At 33.1% G+C, this 23601-nt stretch overlaps 1 pseudogene; it reads right to left on the bottom strand.

Annotated features, from left to right (window-relative positions):
• Nucleotides 1–1970: 1970 nt before the first annotated feature.
• Nucleotides 1971–9493, bottom strand: LOC120165394 (annotated as a pseudogene).
• Between the last annotated feature and the right edge of the window lie 14108 nt (nt 9494–23601).

Below are 23601 nucleotides of genomic sequence, written 5' to 3'. Positions count from 1 at the left end.
GGCCATGAATTTCCCATTATCTGGATGATTTTTTCTAAGCCTTCATCCTTTTCCTTCTCTTCGGGTGATTCATCCTATTCCTCATTTTCAGCTCAATCCTCTGGTCGTGTAGTGCCTTGGCAAGAATTGTTCAGCTGTTCTTCCCCAAACTTATCATTTTGGTTAACATGTGTTCCACTCCTTAGTGTAAGTACACTGCATTGCTCCTTTCTATGATGCTTAGTGATTTCAGTATCACTAGGGAGATTTCCTTGTAGGCGGGAACGCAATACTGTGGCAATTTGACCCTCTTGGTTCTCCCATGCTCTTAAAGATGAACTATGGCTTTGCAAAAGTGCAGCTTGTCTTTACAACAAATTTCCTTGGTTTTTGATTGTTGAATAATGCTCATGTATCAGGGACTTTATAGAAGCCATGAAATCTTTTGTTGAAGCCATAAATTCCTGCAATGAAACTTCCAAGGAGTTAGAATTTGAGTTGGTATTAGAGGAAGAAGATATACCTTTAGTGTTTTACCAGGGCAGCTGATGATGATAATTCTGAAAATGTTGATGGTCTGAGTTACTCTGCTATGGCCTATTGTAATTTGCTGCTTGATTTTTATTGTTCCCTTGATTACCTTATGAAAAATTCAGATGTTGTCTCCAGCCAGGATTGTACGTATTTGAATAGGGGTTATTGTTGCTTTGGTTGTAATTGCCCACAAAATTGGTGGACTCATGGTTTTTTGAACATTCACTCTCATGATGGTTGTCGTGACAAAATATGCATGCATTATGGGTTAGCTTGACTTCTCTTAACTCATTAGGTCACTGCAAATTTTTTGACATATTAGTTATGGCAGAAAGTTGAGCAGATACTGAATCCTTACCCTCTAATTCATATGCTCCAGATGCTTTTCTGTCGGTTCCCAATCTTGTATTTGGGAATTGATAGTCATTATTTGTTATCCTGTCGAGGATATCAAAGGCTTCCTTGGGTGATTTGTCAAGTAAGGTGCCATTTGTTGAGGCATCCAACATCATTCGAGTAGGTGCATTAACTCCGTTGTAAAACATCACTACTTTAGTCTAGTCATGAAATCCATGGTTAACACACTTTCGAAGTAAACTTTAATTGGATTTTTATCAATGATATTTGTATGTATGTGACCGTAAACATTTATTGGTTCAATCGTAAATATATATAGTTTTTTTATGGAAATGCGCCTTACTTAACGAGGCGTGTGTTTCCGAAAATTGTTTGTACACATTCGAGCAGGTTTTTTTTTAAATACATTAAATATATGTATTTTGCATCAAAATTAAGAAGATGTTTTTTCATATGGAGAATCTATGGAAATGTGCCTTACTGACAATGAGGGTGTTTCCAAGGATTGTTCATGCGAAATTGCATCCTTTTTATTTTTTTTGATACTTTTTCTAATATATTAAATATGTAAATTTCACAAAATCTAATTAAAGTAATATTATTTTGTATGGACAATCCATAAAAACGCGCCTTAACTGACAAGGAGTGTGTTTTTCAGGATTGTCCGTACGAAGTAATATCCTTTTTGAAATTTTTATAGTATCATAATTTAAATGTATATTTAAATTTGCAAGTTTCAATATTAGATTACGTATAATCGCTTAGGTGCCGATTTCGGACGTTGTGGGAGCGCTAATCCTTCCCTACACGTAATCGACACTCGAACCCTTTTTTTTCAAAACAAATTTCTGGTTAAACGCATATCATTTTTTTAATCTTTTAAAACTATTTTTCTTAAAATTATTTTAAAATGTATTTTTAGGTATTCAACCTACCTAACCCAAAGGTCGATGACGACTCTAAAACTATTTATTTGTTCTTTATTTTAAAACCCAACATTTTCTCAATATTAAGTTGGATCGATCCCTGCCATAGCCCAAAAAACTTAAAGACCATTCCGACACCTCTTACATCTAAACTCACAAAATTACCTATTTTTTATGAAAAAAAATATATTCCTTTATCAACTGTAATTTCCTATGAACCAATATTAATCTTCAACTACAATGGAAGTAATTTTAACAATTGAAAAATTCTTTTAAGGGTTGAATTTGGCCTTATTTAGAAATGGCATGCCTAGGTTTTGATAACCCCTAATGTTGCAGCCTGAAGGGATAACGAATGCTTAACGCTGCCAATATGTAGATCGTGAATGCCAATCGGAACTCTTCGAACCCCGGACCGGTCCACGACACTTAAGAACTTGCACACATGAAAGCTGATTCCCATTCGTTGTTGAGACCCTGCCGGAACATGGACTTTAGCGAAGGCCACCAACTGCTTATGCGGAGCCCAATGCCCGACCGGTGGCGTCGAGAATACAAGCATCGTGCGAGTACCGTCCTTAGAACCCATGTTTTTCACATCTACTTGAAGCCCTATGGAGAGCTTGTTGCATTTCGCATGATTAACTTTTATCTACTTTCGTGAAATGGTTACATTTCCTGAATGATGGTGGCCACCGAGAGGGACTGAGACAAAGGTGGGTACACTAGCAATGGTATGAACAAAGTTGGTGTAACTCAATCCGTGACCAAATGGGTACACTACTGGACCTTTGTAGAACCTATAGGTTCTTCCAGGGTAGTTTCGGTTCGGGCGCGAACGCATGGCCATGTCTTTCATTAGCATATTTGAGACATAACCTTGCGGGTACCATGTCATTGGCAGTTTGCCTTCTGGATTGGTTGTTCCATATAATACATTGGCTATGGCGGCTCCTCCAGCTTGGCCAGGGTATCCAGACCACAAAATGGCACCGATACGTGGGTCATTGTTAGCGAAAGACACGTCAATAGGGCCACCGGGCATCAAAACTAGTATGGTTGGACCATTGGACGCCATTGCCACTTTAGAAACAAGTTCTTGTTGGCGCCCAGGCAAAAGCAATCCTGTCCTGTCTTTGAACTCTGCTTCCATTGATTGGTCAAGTCCCATTACTAGAACCGTTGCATCTGCTTGACGGGCAGCATCGATCGCCTCACTAAATAATTTGTCATCCGCGCAAGCTATGTCGACACATCCCATTTGATGGATTGTCTTCGTGTAGTTCCCGACCCCTTGAAAAGGAGATGTGTAACCACATGCAACACCTAATGTTTCAACGAAAACTAAAATATGTTACTAAGGCAACTCCTTTTACACCCATTCACCAAAAGATAAAATTAATTGTTCTGAGCACCTACCGGCATAGTTTCCGATCATGGTAACGGTGGCGTTGGAGTTAGGTCCAATGACAGCAACGGTGCGATGGCGTAAGTGGGATAAAGGCAATGAAGGGCTAGAATTTTCAAGTAGAACAATACCTTGTCTTGCAGCTTCGAGGGCGAGTTGCTGGTGAGCAGGGGTGCACACATCTTTTGGCCCCAAGTTCCCAAAAGGTTGTGCCGATGGCTCGCCGTCGAACATACCGAGTCTCATTTGGACTGTTAGCGTGTTCGCCAAGACACTGTTAACATCAGCCTCATTCAAAAATCCTTTTGTTGCTGCATTCTCGGTGTATTGCGCCAAGAAAGGTCATCATTCCAAATCTAACCCTGCATTTTCCCAAAATTTTACATTTTAGGTAAAAAAAAAGAGTATATTTCTTATACATTTTAACCATATTCATGATAGAAAAGATAATTGTGATAGATAAAGCATACTATAATTATCATATATGATTACAGGCTAATAATATTGCAGGATTATTGTCACATTTGATATCATTTGAGCCAGCTAGTTGAAAAAGGAGATTAATGATCACATCCCATCACTTCACCATTAGTAAATAATTATTGTCTAACCTGCTTTAATGGCAATCGCAGCTGCTTCTTCTGGTGTTGATGTGTAATGTTGGGTATTATAAAACACCCCCACGGAATCACAATCTGAAACAATGTACCTACGGACACCAATATCCAACCGTATATCAATGGGAGATTTAAATAGTTGTCCGTAATCATAATAGTAGTTGTCATATAATTAGGGGTGAATATTCGACCGAGTCGAGACAAAAAAATTTCAAGTTAATCAAGTTGACGAGTCATATTTTATGCCTCGAACTTACTTGAAATTTTTTATAGTCGAGTTTAATTATAATTATTTATAGTATGCATTTATAATAATTTTTCAACTTTCTCTAACCATATAATATAATATATATATATATATATATATTCATATTGTTTTCACATTACAATATTATTTAATATATCACATACAATTTAAAATTATAAAATATATTTACAATATTATATTTCAAATGGGGTATTTTGTTCTATATAAAAAATGTATTTTGAGGATAAAAGATTGATAGAAGTATAAAGGAGTCAAAAAAATTGATGTGAAGAAATAATTTGCAAACAATTTTAATCAAAATCAAAAGACTAAATTGAGTAAAATGCAAAGATAAAAGACTAAATTAAAAAAGAGAGTATATTTTTAGTAAAAAAATAAGAATTGAAATTACATGTGTATTCTATAGTGGTAGAGGAGCATGTGGTTTTAATTTAATAAAAAATGTACTTAAAATGAAGGATGAATTGAAGAAATATGGAAATTATGTAAAATTGAGTGACTAAATTGAAAAAATAGAAATTTATTATCAAAAAGTAGAATTGAAATTACATATGTATTCTATGATGGTTTAGGTGAATGCGGTTCAAATTTAGTAAAACTTTGACTTAAAATGAAGGAGGAATTGAAGGAATATGAAATCAGATACCAAACCGTAAATCTGTCAAAATACTCATCCAAATTTTCAGTTTTTCGAGTTACTCGAAATTTTGAAATTTTAACTCGATTCGAAATCGAAAACTGAATTTATAATTCATGTTGACTCAAATAAATCGAAAATAAAAAAAATAAATTTTGGAGTTAAGTCGAATTTTGCTTACCCCTATATATAATGATAAATGAATCATCCGAAATAAATAGCGTTTGTAGTCACGTTTTCGATCGCGTCGCGTTTATCGCGGTTGCGAACATAACGGATGCCATCGCGTTCACAGCATGTGTCGCGGTCGTGAATTTTTTTAAATTTTGCACAACTTATCTTAAAACATAATAAAAATAATTATAATTATAAGGAATCATTTTTAAAGATTTTTAAAATGTTTTATAAGCGAAATTGACATATACATAATATAGTTTAACCAAATAGAAGACTTTAAAAATCCGATGATAGGATAAGATAATTAATTAACAATGACATTGTGAATACATTATTATTTAAAAGAAATAAGACTATCAACATAGGAAAAATCTAAGAAGTTAAAATAGATAAAAATAAATTTTGCTATAACTACGAGATAAGAAATTATTTACCATTTTATCAAAGAGTTATCCTTCACTGAAAAACCCAAGAATAATGTATATATATATATATATCTCAAATGTAAGCAAAAAGAACAACACATACTTCATGCAATAATTAAAGCAAGAAAACAATCTTCAGTAAAGCAAGAGCATAAAAGTACGATGTACAATAATTAAAACAACACATACCTGATGTAACTTAACTATGTCAAGATGTACAATACTTAAAACAATACATACCACGTGCAAGCAACCTAACTATGTCGAGATATTCAACAATATTCATTATGGATGTCTCTCTTTTAATCTAAAACCAATCAAACAATGTAAATTAAAATCCAAAAAATACTAAATAATTAAATGTCATAGAAAAATAAATTCTTTTGGTAGGCCAAACATACCTTAGAAATGGGGTGATAGCAATTTCACCAATTAGTGGAATAACGAGGAAGATTAGACCATTCACCTTCACTTTGAGAGTGATCTCCACTTGATCTCTGTGGTCTTTGTCCAAAAATATATCCAAAAAATGTAACATTTTCACCTTGATTTTCAAATAATTGAGATGGATGATATACTTGAGGAGGAGGATACATGTGAGGTGGATGTGGGTGATACATTGGTGGCGGAGGGTACATTTGAGGCTGATATGGCACACCATAATTAGGAAATGGTGGTTAAAAACATGTGAAGGTTGAAAATATGAAGATTGTCCCTGTAGATAAAAACCATGAGTGCTAGTAGATGAATCACTATACCCAGATTTACTAGAAGTTGGTCTTCTGCTGGAAGAATAACCTTCAGAAGTATGTTTTTTGGTGTCTTTCCCTTTTCCTTTTGACCAGGCTCTTGGTTCACTTCTTTCTCTACTAGATGCAGCAAGCATATTTCCTTCGAATTCTGACCTATCACAGAAATGTCCACTACCGGTATAAACATATTCTTCTTCATACCGATCAGAAGATCTAAATTCAGCTCCATCACCATTCTGTCTATCATCGTCATCAATTGGACTTAAACCATCACCATTGGGCCCATCACCACTCTGACTTGGTGTTGCACTAGAACTTTAATGAGATAAATTTTGTTGTTGAGATTGATCATCAACATTCATTTCATCATCTGAGGTATCCACAGGCAACACACCAGCATTTTCACCATCTAATAATGGATTCTCTTTCTCTTGAAGCCATTATGATAGTTGATCAACATCTTCAAAGATATGATCAAAGCTGATAGGATTGTAACTAGCGTTTATATCATCAAAGCTCATTCTTTTTTGATGCCTCATTTTAAGTCTCATATTATAATAGGTAAACACTAGTTTCTCAAGTTTTTTGTACTTTAACTTGTTTCTTGTTTTAGTGTGAATATAGCTGAATGTGCTCCAATTTTGTTCACAATTTGATGTAGAAGTTGTTCGACTAAGCTCTTTAATTGCTAATCGTTTTAATTCAGGAGTACATGTGTCATATATCATCCACCACTCAGCTGCATAATATTATTTAAATTTCAAACTAACATCAAAATGTACAAAAATAATTAAATAATATAAAGTAAATAATTTAATTAACTATTTACCTGGATACATTTGATTTCAAACTCTTTGTGCCTGTGGAGTACGAAAGGCCTCGTGTTTACTTCGAAATAGTAACAACTACATAAATAAAAGTTTAAGTAAAAATGAAAAAAATGTTTCAATTTCAAATTATTTAACTAAGTTACAAATAATAGTACTTGAATAAATCTAACCTGATTAACCATTATCATTTGATTATCAATAGAAGGTTTTAATCTTTCAATCACTGATCTTGTTTCTTCTAATGTTTCTGTTAGTATATTCTCATAATGCTCCACCCCAAATTGAAATTGAGGATTGAGGAAATAACCTAATCATAATTTATGCTCAAATGATAATAATATAAATTCTAAAACTTAAAATAAAAAATAAAAAAATAACTCTTAATAATATGATATATTTTATCTTACCAACTGAATGAAAGTCGGAATGCATAAAATTCCATCTATTTTCAATAATTATTTCATACTCGATGGAATATCGACAATTTTCCTTAATTGCTCGATTAGCTCTATCAACGGCCTCATAAATAAAACCAATTGTTGGTTTTTCATCACCGTTCACAAGCCTTGACACTTTGACTAGGGGTTCATAAACTTTTATGATATCAACGACTTTATTCAAAAATCTTTTCTCAAAACAATTTTTTGGCTTCATAAGCAGGCCCGAATTTCTGTTGTCCCCATTTTGATTATATGAATTCCTATATTTTAATAAGAAAATCAATAACATAATTTAACTTATTTAAAAATTGGAACTAATAAAATCATTAAATATTGTTATATTTGAGTAATCAGTAATCGTATTAACTAATTATAAAATACTCACCTTTGACTTAAACATCTCTCTCAAACCTTGTTTTTGCCTTGTTATCTCCTCAACCTGTATGAAATGAGTAGTGAATCGAGTAAGAGCAAGGAGAAGAATTTGCTTACCGTGAGTATACTTCTTCATCAAATCAACGGTCCAAATAAAGTTGGTTTCTTTTAAACATTAATCTTTTCTCAGTGGCTTTCATTGCTGCCTTATTGTCAGTCATTATTTGGATAATGTATTCTTCCTCAATTTCTTCAATAACTTTGTCTAACAAATTATAGTAGAATTCAGCATCTCTACTACGAACGCTCGAGACGTCCACAAATTTCCAAAATACAGTTCCTTTACTACAATAAACAAGGAAGTTGATGATGTGCATTTGATTTAAACTATTGGTCCAACCATCACACATCAGAGTTGCACCCAGTTGTTTCCAATGCGTCTTCAGCTCATTTACCTTCGAGTATCTTAAATGTAATTGTCAATGACAGATGATAACATTTTTTGCAACTCTATATTCTTCACAAAGGATATAGTACATCAATCCTTTTCAATTAAAGTTCATAATGAGAAGAACTCATCTAGCGAGGGAGAAGTTCATAATGAGAAGAACTTGTTTGACTTCAAAATGACCTTGATAAAGGAATAGAGAGTTCATAATGGGAAGAGCTCGTATAATCTTCCTAGAAATGAGGAAACAACCAAGAGAAAAGATTTTTTTTGTGGGAGAACTTGTTCGAACTTATAATGACCTTTATAGAAGAATATAGAGTTCATATAGGAAAACTTATCTAATATTTTCAAATAAGAGGAAGTGACAAAGGGAGAAAAGTTCATATATGAGAGATTGTTTGACCTCATAATTCCCTTTATTGGTGAATAGTGAGTTCATATAGGGAGCTCGTCCAATCTTTCCAGATAAGAAGAAATGAACAATATATAAGAAGTTCATTTATGAGAGCTTATTCATCCTCGTAATGCCTTTTATAGAATAAAATGAAGTTCATATATGAGAGCTCGTCTAATCTTTCCAGAGAGGAAAAGAAGGACCAAAGTAGAAAAAGTTCATGTAAGAGAGTTTTTTTACCGCATAATTGAGTTTATGGAAGAATAGAGAGTTTATATAGGAGAGCTCATTTAATTTTTCTAGGAATAAGGAAAAGATTGGCCAATAATCGTAATGACGATTAAATAAACATTCACATATAGGCTCCATTAGAGCAGCTTTTGGTATACTGTTCAACGTTCTTTTATTTTTTACATTTTTTTAAAGTTTTGTCACCATTGAATGAATACATTTTGCTGTAAACACATGAATCATATGAGTTATGGGATTTTGGTTTAAGCAATTTTTTTGTTGCGCTGGTTCTTGTATATCTTAGATTCTTGTATCCTATCTTTATTCTTTTCTATTTCCAGCAATGGATAGTTCGCTAGAGTTATTATTGAATCTTATTGAAACTCGTATTTCTCGTATGGAATCAGAACGAGAGGTATCCTCTTCTTTTTCTTCTTGTTCTTTTTAGCCTTCTTTACTAGCATTTGAACTTCCTCTATGACTGTCTTCTTTGAGTCAGACTCAACTTTCGTGTTAGAAGTTTCACCCTTAATTTTTGCTTTTTACAGCATGATCTCTGTCACACTTTCTGGAATCATACCTGATTTTTGGAGTTGACTTGGATTACCACATTCCCCAACAGGTTCATGATCATTTGCTGTCATCGCATTGGCTGCACAACTAATATTCATATTGCCACTCGAAGTCTTCATCTCTTATTGCATAATAGGGTCCTCTAATGATTTCTCCCCATATATTACTGTAACCATCATGATCATCAACTTGAACATCTGTTCCCTGGATTCAACTTGGGACTGTTTTGCTTCATCAATCATTTCTTGTTGGGTCTTTATGAGTTGCTCCTGGGTTCTCTCGATCTTAATAACATGTGTTAATATTTCATTCATCGCCTTCGATCTTTCTATAGACACTCCCCTGGTAACTTCAATTGGATTTCAGAAATTCTTCCACGGTATCCTTTTATTAATATTTAGTAATGAATGTGAAAATATGACTATTAATTAATAAAATGCAATGCAAAAAGTAAATGCAATGTACATGCAATGTAAATGAAATACAAGATATTGATTTTGGAATAATTTCTTAGAACAACTTTTTATATTAGAAACAAAGGTTGGTTACAAGGCTTAAACATATCACAGATAAATCTGAGCTATCTCTCCTAATTGGTGCATGTGCCCCAATAAATCTAAAGTCCTTTGAGCTTCTTTAGTGTCAGGCTCCAAACCTTTGCTTACATTATCAGCTTCATGTGACAAGTCAACCAAGTACTGAGCCACTCCTTGAGCATGTTGCATGTAGCGCAATGAGGTCATCCCTTTGCTTAACTCTCCACTGAGTCTATTCCCAATGATGGTGCCACTGTATAACTCATTCATAGGGGACTATCGACAGTTCACTTGCCCTTCTTTAAAAATCTAGAACCAAAGCTTCAAGTTCATTGTCAAGCTTCTTCAAGTTTTCAACTTCCGCATGGTTTAAAATACTTTCTCAACTTTGGTAATGTCACAAAGTTGTCTCCAAACTAAATATTATACCCTTCAATTTCTCATTTTGGGCCCGACTCTCTTGCAGCTGTTGCTCTAGTGCACTCTTTTCTCTTGAAAGTAGTTTTGCTTGATGTCTACTCAGGTTAAGCTCTTCACTGCTTTCCCCAACTTCTCTTTTTAAACTTGACACTTCTTGTCTCCATTAAACAGGAGACTTACTTGAGGTAGTGGCCATCTGAGCTTTAACCATTCGCTGGTAAGATAATTGGAGATCATCGAAATCCAATTTAAACTACTTTTCTACTTTTTCGATTCAGTCAGCTCGACCTTTTGGATATAGATTTCTAAGCTTCTCTAGTACGACTCGTCCTCCAATCTCTGTAACGTCTCATTCCACTATTTCCTTTCAGCCTCAAAATCAAGCCTGACTTGTTCTAACAGAGATGGTATCACTATGAGATGTTCTTCCATAGGCTGAGTATTTTCAGGATTGACCATCGAGATATTATCATTAACTCTGTTGCTTCTCCACTCCTCGTACTCTTGTGACATCCTTAACTCGAAGGTAAAGAGATTTACTCTACGAGTTTGCCTCCATGCATCGAAAACACCTTTAACTTTATTCTTATACTGCTCTCCTTTGAATGTGAACTCAGACCCAGATAAATCCTAAGTTGCTTGAATGAACTGCCTCGACCCATACGTATACAAGCTAGTAATGGAGCATACCCTACGAAACCTCATATGCCTAGTAACGGAACCCAATCTTTTTCTCCACACCTATACAATATGTCTAAAGAAACGTTCTATGAAGCATGCCACAAAATATCACCGTCTTGAATATCTTCAAAAATGATCATCCACTTCTCTTTAGTGAAACCTCAGGCCCATCTCGAGAAAGGAAATCCTTCAGAGGTGAAATCCTTCTAGAAACACTCTATCAGGTGCCTTCTCGATCTGTTTGAAGTAACTGAGGATCCAGACTAGCAACAGCGGTGTGTACCCTATAAAGTGTCATCTTTCTTGTCTGCAAGAGTTCAAGGGATGAAACGTTTCTGCCAAGATAGCTGGAACAGGATCCACATGTCTGTCCAAGCTCTTGAACAAGTCAACCACTAATATTTCAACGTTCCCTAAAACCTTCGAGAATATGACTAACCCAGAATTACCCAGAACAAACAGGTCAATCTTCTTTCTTTTATCGGGATGACGGTCAATCATTTCTCTCAAAGCGGTCCAGGTAATGCACTCACTATCTCCCTTCTTGTTTATGCCTCTTATGACCCCCTCTTCACTCATACCGGTCATCAGAAGTAGTTTCTTCTTGAAGGAATCAATATTTGGTGGCTTGGTGTACACCTTGTCTACTTGGAATCTCGGACAACAAATCAAGGCGTGGTACTCCTCTATGGTAGGTGTCATGTCGACTTGGCCAAAGGTAAAACAACTATAGGCGGGGTTCCAGAACTGTGTCTGAGCTTTAGACAGATTTCAGTAAATCGAAACGTCTAAGAGATGTGAGATGTCACCATAGTGTTGATAAAATAACAGCTTATTGGATGCTTCCCACTTTCCCCAAATAAATTTTAACTCGATCAGGTCGTTTTGACAGACATTGATGTGTGTGTACCCAATCAGATCTGACACATACCCAGGTTGTAAACTGTCTTCATTCGTTAGCTGAGACTGGTCGGACCATCTCAGATTGTCTGCATTGTCTTCTACCTCTTTTTGAATCCTTCGTTCCATATTACTAGCCTTCTATATAGACATCGGTCACGGATCAACACCCTGAGATAAATAGTGCAATGCAAAATAAGAACTAAATAAAACAAAAGGACAAGAGAAAATTAGTCAGAAATCATAAATGAATTAATCAGACATAATATAATTTGTCGATAAAACCTACCCCACATGCCGACTACCCAATCATGCTTTAGTAGATCTTACCCAAATAGGATTTCTACCCGCGTGCTTTGTTTATGGAAATCCTAACCTCAGGCCATCTAGTTCGCACGCTTATTTGAAAAATAAACCTAACTGCTTGATCTCTAGTTCGCATACATTTATTCGGGAATCAAAATTGCACTACAAAAATTAAAAGGCTCAAAAATGATTTTCCTTGTGTACTCTCCTCACGGGATTCTTATGGTCTGGGTAAGGCTCTATATGGGTTCTAATTTTACTATATGTTGGGTTTGGTTCTAAAGTAAGAGGTTCTCAAATTATCCTTATCGGTGCCCCCTTGGGCTACCAAACCTCAATCCTAGCCCATCACAGGCTTTCAAATCGAGCTCAATTCGAGGGGACACACCTCCTTATGTCCATACGGAGGTGAAAACCATCACAAGGACCATAAGGCGTGAGCCCCAGGAGCAATCAACTATCCCATACAGAGGTGAAAACCACACGAGGGAGTATTTTCTCACTCTTACTTAAATAGGATGGAGTGGGGTTTTAGCTTATGTTATGCAAATGCAGCTGTGCAGTGTGTGAGGAAAAGAGAAAACAAATAAAAAAACCAAAAATAGTTCCAAAAACTTGAACATTTATTTACTCTGAAAACATTAGCAAACAAATTAGTATAAATATTTAGTGATTAGTCAAATTACAACTGAAACTTTTATTCAAACCACACAAGGGATCAAAAATCAAATTAGAACGAACTTGTAATTCTCATTTGCAAAGAAAATTAATTAGTTGACTAATTGCCTGATTCTCTAAAAAAACATCCTCATCGGAGTAGCCAAGCTGTCGAAATGGTTTTTTTTGAAAAGGGGAAAAAGGGGGTCTCGTTTTGAAATAATTCTTTTGTTCGGTTAACGATAAAACGTTGTTCGAGGAGTTGCCACCAATCTTTGATTAGGGTTTAATTGAACACCCAAAAATGTATTTGCCATTTTAATAAAATATTAATTTTAATTAAAACAACAAACTTGAGGTCTGTGTTACTAAAATTCGAGTTCGGGAGTCGGTTACATGTGGGGAATAATTAGCACCCTCACAACGCCCTAAATCGGTACCTAGTCAATTAATAAATTGTATTTGCAATGAAATTTATGAGTTCGAATCTAATTTGATCTACAAATAATATTCTTTGAATTTTGGGATGAAACATGATAATATTTAATTATTTCATATCGAGAAGAATCGATCTCTCATACCTTAAAGCAATAGATTCTTACTCCAATCAAAATAAATAAATATTAAAATTACACTCTAAAGTTCTTTTTTAATTCAAAATAACAACACCCAAAATGATTTTAAGAAAGAAAATGATAATATTTAATTATTTCCAATCGAACATAATGACCTTTCATGCCTAAAAACAATCATATATTACTCCAATCGAAATGAAGAGATATTACTATTTCGTCTTAAAATTCAATATCAATTTGAGTGAAAAAAATAATATCTAATGATTTCCAATCAAGAATGAATGACTTCTCATACCTTAAAGCAGTCATTTATTGCTCAAATCGAAATAAAGAGATATCACTATTCAATCTTAAAAAGCAATATTGATTCAAGAGAAAACGGTAATATCGAATTATTTCCAATCAAGAATAAATGACCTCTCATCCTTAAAGCATTCATTTATTACTCCAAGTGGCATGAAAAGATATTACTATTCTCTATATCAATTTGAATGTTATTATTTTGAAAACCCATTGGAAAACACATGCAAAGATAACGCAAATTAAAAGCATACATCAAGCAAGTATTATTTATTTTACCAACCTTTAATGAGAATAGGGATGCTCAATTATTTAAATACATCGAGACGATACCTTAGATTCGATCTAACAATCTTTTCTCGATGAACTTAATTAAAAGAACATGATCTTTTCCTCAATCCCCAAATTTTAAAATAGATTCAATTTAATCCGTGACACTTAACGGGATATACTTTCATTTTAAAATTATGAAAGTAACTTTCTTATACGTTAAGACAGTCACTCTACGGTAATATTAAAATGAACGAATATTACCCTTAGTCAAATTATTTTGATTCAAGTCAAGACATGTTTATGAGGATATCATGCAAAACTAATTAACGACTAAAATAAAATAACATGCAAGCACCATGCAAAAGTGGTGACTTTGTATATATACTAAATTATCAACCAATTATCTTAAATCTAAATGCAACAAATTACACATTCGTATGATGCCAAATAACCAAATTTATAATCAAACAAGAGTATATATTAAAAAATCACTAATTAATAACTTTAACATGCCAATATACTTTTAATATATACATACATACACTATTGTGGACATAAAGTAATATATTAAAAGATACCGAAATAGTATACTAAATATGTTCAACATATAAAATATGCATATACATATATTATAGTATCATGATATATATTTAGTAAGTAAATTTCATCACACGTGTTTTAGATAATTAAGAAAACGGATTTGTTCTTATGGCATAATATTTATACGCTAACAAAATATACATTAATATATTAACAAAAACAAAACATGACATTCAAAATAAAATAAAAAAACATTTTGACCATAAAAGCAAAACAGTAAAGATCAGGGATTATCAATGCAAATAATGCACAACAGGGTGTTAGAAACGTGAACAACCCAATCATAATCATCAAGGACAAAATATAAACATGTAAAATTAAGCTAAACATAAAAATGAAATAACAAATAATCTGGGACCGGAACATAGGGCGAGCAAAATAAAAAGGTCAATTTCAAAACAAAAAGAAGTCTCGAATCGAGGACTAAATTGTACTAATTTAAACCTTGGAGTATTACAACCCAAATTTGCAATGACTAAAATCAAACATTACAAACTATGGAGCCTCCCCGCTCAAATAGACCATACACCAATTTCAGGGAAACCTAGTTCCCAAAATGATATAATTTCACGAATCCTATATATATATCGTTATAATATTTTTGCTAACCTAACCTCATTCTCACCCACCAGTCGAAATGAGAGAGAGGATGAGAGAAAATCCTCTCGTATCTCCCCAGTTCCTTGATCTCGGTGACCTTTCGTCGTGCCAGTCGCCACTAATCGACGCCGGTCGCACCCGCTGGCGGCGATGGAAAAAAAAAACCAAAACAAATCATCCTGACTCCCTCTACACGAATATGGAGTCCAAATACCTTGAAAAGGGTCGGATCAACGCATATCTGGAGTTAAACCCTCGGGCTCTTCTCACTCTGGCGATCTTCTTTCTTTCTCTAGTAAGTCCTTTCCTCTATTTTTTTGATTTTCTCCTTTCTTTTACAAAACCCAAACCCCACTATTTTTTTATTTTGTTTTTTTTCTTCAGTTTTTAAAACCCCAAAATCTCCCTTTTTTCGAAAACCCCCCGATGTTTTCTTCTCTTTCTCTCCTATTTTCCTTCTGTTTTTTTTTACCCTTTCCTTGTTTGAAGAAACCCCCTTTAGAGAGAAAATTAGGGATCTTTTATCACCTTAAAATCATCATTTCTTTTTTTGTTTACATGTGGTTTGAAATATCATCTTGATATCTTGGCGTGTTTGGTCGGATTTGCAGAGGCCATCACGAGTTTGACTGGTAAGGGAGATGATTTCCCTTTTTGTTGTTTTGCTATTTGTCTTCATTTATTTGCTTCTTGCACGTTGGGTGACTCTTGGCAGAGAACTGATGACGTTGGAGATCACGGGTTCAACTAGAGTGATGGCGGCACGGCAGGTTCTTTGTGTGAGAGCGGCGGTGGCGGCTGGTGAAGACTGTGTTAGATTAGGGTTTTTAAAACCCTAATTGGGTAGGGTTTGCATTGGACAAATTAGGCCATCTTGTAACTGGGCCCAGTTGTGGGCTTACTGGTTTGTATTTGGGCACACTTTGGGTTGTTTACGTAACCTGTAAATAATAATAATAATAATAATAATAATAATAATATGATTATTATTATTAATGTCGGGACGAAAACGAGTGTCGACACACTTGTATAATATTTATTTATTTAAAAATATTGAAAAATAAATGTCTGGTTACTTTAAAACCATCCTTTTGAATATGTAAAAATAAATAGACATTCTACTTTAATCGAATTATGAATTTATTAACTGATTTCTAATTAAAATAATTAAAGAAGCCAATCCTAAAAAGAATAATTCTAAACCTAATTAATTCTAATTACATAACCTAAAACTAAGGCTCTAATAATTAGTGACAAAAACTAAAGAATTAAAAATCTAAGGTTTTAATTAAAAAAGCTAAAGTTTAATTTTAATATTAGTTACTAAATTAGGAGATTTAAAAATCTTAAGGTTTTAAACTTGGTTTAAACGTGTGACTATTTTTGAAAGAATTAAATTTTTGGCATTCATTATTGATATTTAAACACATTTAATAAAATAAAGAATCAAATGAAGTGAAATCAGGGACTAAATTGAACTCAATTAAAATACAGGGAATAATGTACAAGCATTTAGTGACTAAAATAAAATAAACCAAAAGCCACATCCCGTATAAAAAAAACACGCTGAAATAAGTTGTTTTAATGAAATGATTTGCCCAAAAGTTCACCCACTACAAAACACAATATTTTAGAACATCTCTCAATTTTGTCTCTTCAAAATTTTCTCTTCACCCATATGCTCTTAACCTTGTTCTTTAAATGTTCATCATTGTTCATCCCATGTTCATCCTAAAACCCCACTTTAATCCTCCACAAACACTAAAATACCACCTAAAATATGGTTTTCAAGATCAAAGCCCAGAACTTCATCAAGAACACAAACATGTTCATCCATCTTTTCTCTTTCCAATCCTAACTAACACCAAAATCAAATCATTTCTTTGTTTATTCTAATCAAAACAACCTTCACCTCCTTTCTTTTTCTAAACCCAAGAACACTATCCCAAAAAAACAAAGTGTTCTTCATCCTAAAAATAAGAACCTTGACTCGTAAGAAGCAAACTCCTTTCTTTCCCACGTAGCTACCCAAGACCACCCAACCGATCAAACTCTGGCCACCACCAGCCAAACTCCAAGCACCGACCACCGCGACTCTCACCGGCCACCTCAAAATCTGACCAATATCTTTGTTCGAACCAAAAAATACAAAGAAAACAAGGTAAAAAAATTTCACCTTTGAATAAAGCTTGAATCTTCGATGACCGACACCTCCATGAACGTGAGCTTTCTTCCTTTTCTCCTTGCTTTCTTTGAATATTTGTATTGTTTGGTGATTATCTTGATGATTGTTTGATTCCTTAGTGATTAGTGTTAATAATGAGTCTCCCATGTTATATTGATAAACTTTAGCCCTTGATTTAACCCTCTTTCACTCAAAATTCGTTGCAAAAGGTTGAAATAAACTTGTTTGTTCTAGATTCAAGAACATTATTTAGTTCTAATTTCTTTCTCTCTTTTTTCATATTCAAAATGTGACCGGCGGTGCTACAAGCGTCGGTGATACGCCGACAATCACTCCGGTCGGTAGGGACGCACCGGTGAGGGTAACCAAGCTTCTTATGGATGATGCAATCTTGGCCATTTGTCAAATCTAGATCTAATGGTTGATATTCATTTTTGCTTCTTAACTTGGATGGGTGACGTAGCATGTTCCTAGCTCTTTAATCTAATCCTTCATTAACGGCTCATATGGGTTGTGTTTGCTTGACAAGAATTGAAGAAATGGTGACCTTTGGATAAAAGCTAATCAAGGGATGAGATCATTTTGTGCTTCTTCACATGGATTAGTGATGTCTTCACCTCAAAAGCCATACTAACAATAAATTACTTGTCCCCTTTTGAATTTCAAAGAAAAATATCCTCCACCAACTAAGGTTAAAACCGGTGGCACATAGATATTTTTAGGGTTTTTTAAAATCATTTTATTCATTTATTTGTATATATTTGTAAAAAACCAAATGGGCTAAAAGAAAATGAGACTTGAAAAATTTAATGGACTTATGTATCTAATAAAATGGACTCTTTTTTGGGTTTTTATTATTTATAAAAGAAATAAAATGGGCTTGTATCTAATATGGACTATTACTTAATATGCTAACTATATAATGGACTATATAATATGGACTTATTATTTATAATGGACTATAATATGCAAACTATTTAATATGTACTACCTAATGAAAACTATATACTATATGATATATGATATATGTCCACTTAACATGAAAACTATATAATATACACATAACTATATACTATATATGCAAAAACATTTATTTTTACTAAAACCCATTAGATATACTACATAGTATGAAAACGAACACGTCACCTCCCGGATAAAATGGGTGATGACATTTGTCATTTTTGCTTGAGGAATTCCTTTAGATGTGAGTACTAAGAGCTAAACCGATGATAGGACACCTCGATTTTCCAAAAATGGTTGCAGATCCAACATAAAGAAGCTAAGCACAACCAAAGAAATGACTTTCTCCCATTTTTCAGCAGACATTCAGGGACCAAAAAGTTTTAACTAGAATGGTAGGAGCTGGATTTACTTTTCTCGACAGTTACTCAAAAAGATCCACCACAACTGCCTCAATATACCCCAAAACCTTTGGGAAGATGATCAAACCATAAATTCTCAAAGCTATAATATTTTGTCGAACTCTCTTATCTGGGTGTTTCACCAATATTTCCTTAATACTTTGCCAACTGATACTGTAACACCCTCAACCCGTATCCGACCCGGATCCGAGTCTGATGTGTCACATTGACTTTTCAAAACATTTACAGAACTACTCAGAGCTTATACAATATATTATTTTGAATGCATGCCAACTAGAACTTAATATATTAAAATACATATTATTCAACTTTCTTCTGATCTGACCTTTGGTAAGGAGAACTGACCTGTCTTGCTCCACATTTCTCTTTACTCTTCTCACTTCTGTAACCTACGTGTGAAACAATCACACGCTAAGTCTATGACTTAGTGAGACATTACATTTATAAAAGAACTCTAATTATTTAAACATGCAGGAACACATCATCTCATTATGTCATACCAAAACAATTTAACATTTCATACAATGTAATATACATATATACATATCTCACACTATTTCCATTACTAACCTTATTCCACTATCCATATTCTTATCATTTATGTCTCATAATCATATACTCATATATTCATTCTTTTAAGCCACATATGATTCAATTAATCAAGCAATATACACATCATCTCATATATCATATAATACAATTCATATCACAAAAGCATATACTTTACATGTAATATATATTTATTGTTATCTCTTTGTTAGCCCATGTACATCTCTGAGAACTGTGGATATGTGAGTCTATTGAGGTTATGCACTATTTTGTCACCATAACTCGTATGAGGTCCCACTAGGGGCTATGAAATTTGTCCCAAATGACCACTATGAAATATCCCGAATGATCACTATATATCCCGAAGGACCGCGTAGACCCTCGACTCTTGGCATGCCAACTATACTTATAGCTCTCGTATCATATAACATGGGCAATTTCACTTATATCATTCCACATATACACTTTAATATCACATGTCATATAAGCTCATAGCTTCTTTCACATATACATGTAGTCACATAGATCCATGTCATATAACATATATCCAAAGTGCATATAATCACATAGATCATATCATATAGCTTAGATCATTTCTCGAATGTTCATGTAAACATACATATCATAACTTGTTCACATATGATCATATATATACTTCCTATAGTACATAGAAACACCTAGAACACTTCCACATAGCTTATATCAATTTTCTGAGTCCTTTCATATTACTTGATAACATATATCATATATGTATATAATAACTTATGTCATATCATCTACCTTATGCTTCATTTCTTTATATTCCCTTAGATTACATAAACTATGTTGTATTTCTAAACATATATCATTTAATAGTATTTTATTTATATATTAATTTAATCTATTTACTTAATTCAATTTCATATATTCCTTATAACATTTTCATATAGCTCCATAAATCTTTAGCATATAACTTATCTTATATATTCATATCATCCCTTTATTTTCAAGTTTCCTAAATGATATACTATTCCCATTTCATTCTATAATTCAATCTTATTTAGTTCCCTTAACTATCATTAAATCAAAAAGTTCTATTATACTAATTCTCATAATGGATCATACCACTATGTACTTGTCCAACTCATGTTTCTATTATGCATATTCTGTTACATGTGTTTACCTAGTTCCTATCACTTCTCATGAACTCACTTTCATCATATTTACCTATTATTACATATTTTATCTCATAACTATGTATTCACATAGTCTTATATTTCATTATCATATGACTTATATTTATTCTCCTATGACTCTCTATAGACATCTATTTCCATTTCCATATATCACATGACTTATCTTCTATATTCCTATAATTTCATAACTTATTTTATATTCTCCTATTAACATTTAATAGTGTTTCTACATAAACCACAGAGCACATACAAAAACATATCAATTCATATAATCAAACATACATACACTTCATGTTGTTAACATACTTATAATCAAGACTTAAAGAGCTATTACTATAGGAAATAGACTTATCACAAGTCCAATTTCCATATAATCTTATAAATATAAGATGCACTCACCTTGGCCTCACTACGTTCCAGTCCACTTTTATGAGTTCTCTCTTTCGATCGAATCTTAACTTGATAATCATTCCGGAACTTGTTCATGTTCGATATCTACATAACCATACATTGATACATATCAACATCCAATTAATATCCTCTAATCTATCATTTCTTAGACCAAAAGAAAGGTCAATTTCTATTTCCCCTTGAAGTACATCGATGCATTCTACAGTGTATCGATGCATCCCTTAACATGTGCATCGATGCACTAATTGCATTCGATGTTTCCATTTTTAAGGGGTGCATCGATACACACTGAACAATTTCTGGAAATTTACCCTTGATGCATCGGTACATGATGAATGTGTATCGATGCACACTAACCCAAAATTCCAATTTATGCCCAAAAATCCACTCTTTTCAGCTTAATTACTTCATATATCATCCCCTTTCTTATTCTTAACTTACATACTCATATTCAAACTCATTTCTATTCATTAATCACCTCTTTAACATCAAAATCCTATTCTCCGTATGTAATTCAAGAATTACACTAAATTTTCAACATGTTCCAAATTCAATTCTATTGCTTCTAACTTCTTAATTAAACCATTGACAAGTCAAATTCATCCTTAGAACTTCAAAAACATTTTTATAATAAAAGTTTATTTATAAACTCTTAATATAAATTCCTTTCTAATTCTCTCTTCTTGGTGTTTTAAACTTATGTAAGCTTTCCTTAAGCTTATATAACCCCCAAAGACTCAAATCCAACTTAAAATTTCAAGAAATCAACAACTAAATCAAACGACTTAAAAGATTATATAACCTTTGCTCTTGGCTTCCACGTGAAGAAGAAGAAAAGAGAAGAAGAGAACTCAGGAGAAATCTCTTCCTTTCCACGTGGTTCCCTTTTCTTATAAAGAAAGAATAAAAATCTTACTTGTCAATTGACCATTTTACCCCTTTAATTCATTCCATAATTACTAAATAACCTTCATCATATATTTCCAATAAATCATTGAACTATTCAATTATCCTACTTTAATCACCAATTTCTAAAATTTTTCAATCTAGTCACTTACCCGATATTGAGGATGTTACAAATCTCCCATCATTTTAAGAAAATTCATTCTCGAATTTTCGCTGAACATATTAATAAGAACATATCTTCTAATGTTATCATGTTACCTCCTTTACTTAATCTTTCATTCCTTTAGTTCTTTAACTACCTTTTTCCCTTATATATATCTACTGTCACTTATCATATAAACAATAACTAGTAACTTTAATCTATTTCTGTCTTTTCTCTCCTTCTATTATGCATTTTCCTTTGACCATTTCTGAAATTTCATGTAATGTCGCTAATCACGTAGACAATAACATCCATTTTCATCACTTAACCTCATAAATCCATCTTTAATTATCTTATAACAATAACCAACTCATTTTCCAACATCATTTGACCGAGAACACAACATTAGATCTTCTTTAAATATAATTAACATACACTTTAAAGAATCTTTTCACATCATCTTGCACACTTTTCTTACTTCTATATCAAAATTGTCATATACAATTCCATATAACCTTTATCATATCTGATCCTTTAACTCATTCCTTTCATTTCTTTATTCCATTATTCCTTTATTTATTCCTTATACCCAATTCATATCTATCCTTTCATGTTCACATACTCTTGTCTTATCACCTATACTCATCTCTATGTACCAATCTTCATTGCATCCTCATAACTTTGATAACCCATTTACTTATATAGAACTTCATTATTTATCATTTCTTATACTTGTATTTTCCTTCCTTAAGGTTCCATGCAAATACTTATCTCTTTTTCTACATCATAGCTATCTGATCAGAATACACAACTATATTCAGATTCACATCATAATCAATTAACACAACTTTATCTTTTCCTCCAATCTTATAACTCTATCACCTTTACTCTGACAACTAGTCAATAACATCTATTCAATCTAGGGCACAAGCCCCAGTCAACCAATCATATACATCCTTTCCAATCAAAATTATCTCAAAATTAGTTTATTTAACTTATCAATTTCACCTTTATTCTCATACATCCTATAATTTTTGTTGCTCAAACTCAACATTCTAACTTCCTTTGTCTTATAATCTGATCATCGATATACTCATTCTTAAACTCTTCTAATCAATCCTCAGCTTTACTCAAATATATAAATCTTTAGTTCTTTGTCATTTACTATACCACATTACTATGATCCAAATATACAACTGTATCCAGATCCATTTCATATTTGGTTATCATATCCTGACAATATCTTATAATCTTATAATTCCAGTACTTTTTTATCACGTACTCTGGTTAGCCAATGCTAACTCTTTCCATCTTAACTGTAAACCCTTATCATATAAACACTCTTGCTTATGCACAATGATATCCCTTCATTTCGAACTCATAAGCTCTGTCTTTATACATTTTATACGCTTGTCGCTGATACACTTATTCTTGAACTCTTCTACCAATTCTCACTGTATCATTTGATCTTTTAACGCTCTTATGGTGATACTTGTTCACCATATTCTATCTTATCCATGAAATAATAAAACTACTCCATATCACTTTTCTAATTCAAAACAGTGAAAAACTTTCTATCATTATTCAGATATGATTTCAACTTTCTGAAATCAACCTTTAATCTTATAA

The sequence above is a fragment of the Hibiscus syriacus genome, unplaced genomic scaffold (assembly GCF_006381635.1).
Source record: "Hibiscus syriacus cultivar Baekdansim isolate YM2019G1 unplaced genomic scaffold, ASM638163v2 tig00111582_pilon, whole genome shotgun sequence".
Lineage (NCBI taxonomy): Eukaryota > Viridiplantae > Streptophyta > Magnoliopsida > Malvales > Malvaceae > Hibiscus > Hibiscus syriacus.
Note: the sequence above shows the minus strand (reverse complement) of the source record. Positions and strands in the feature narration are given on the sequence as shown.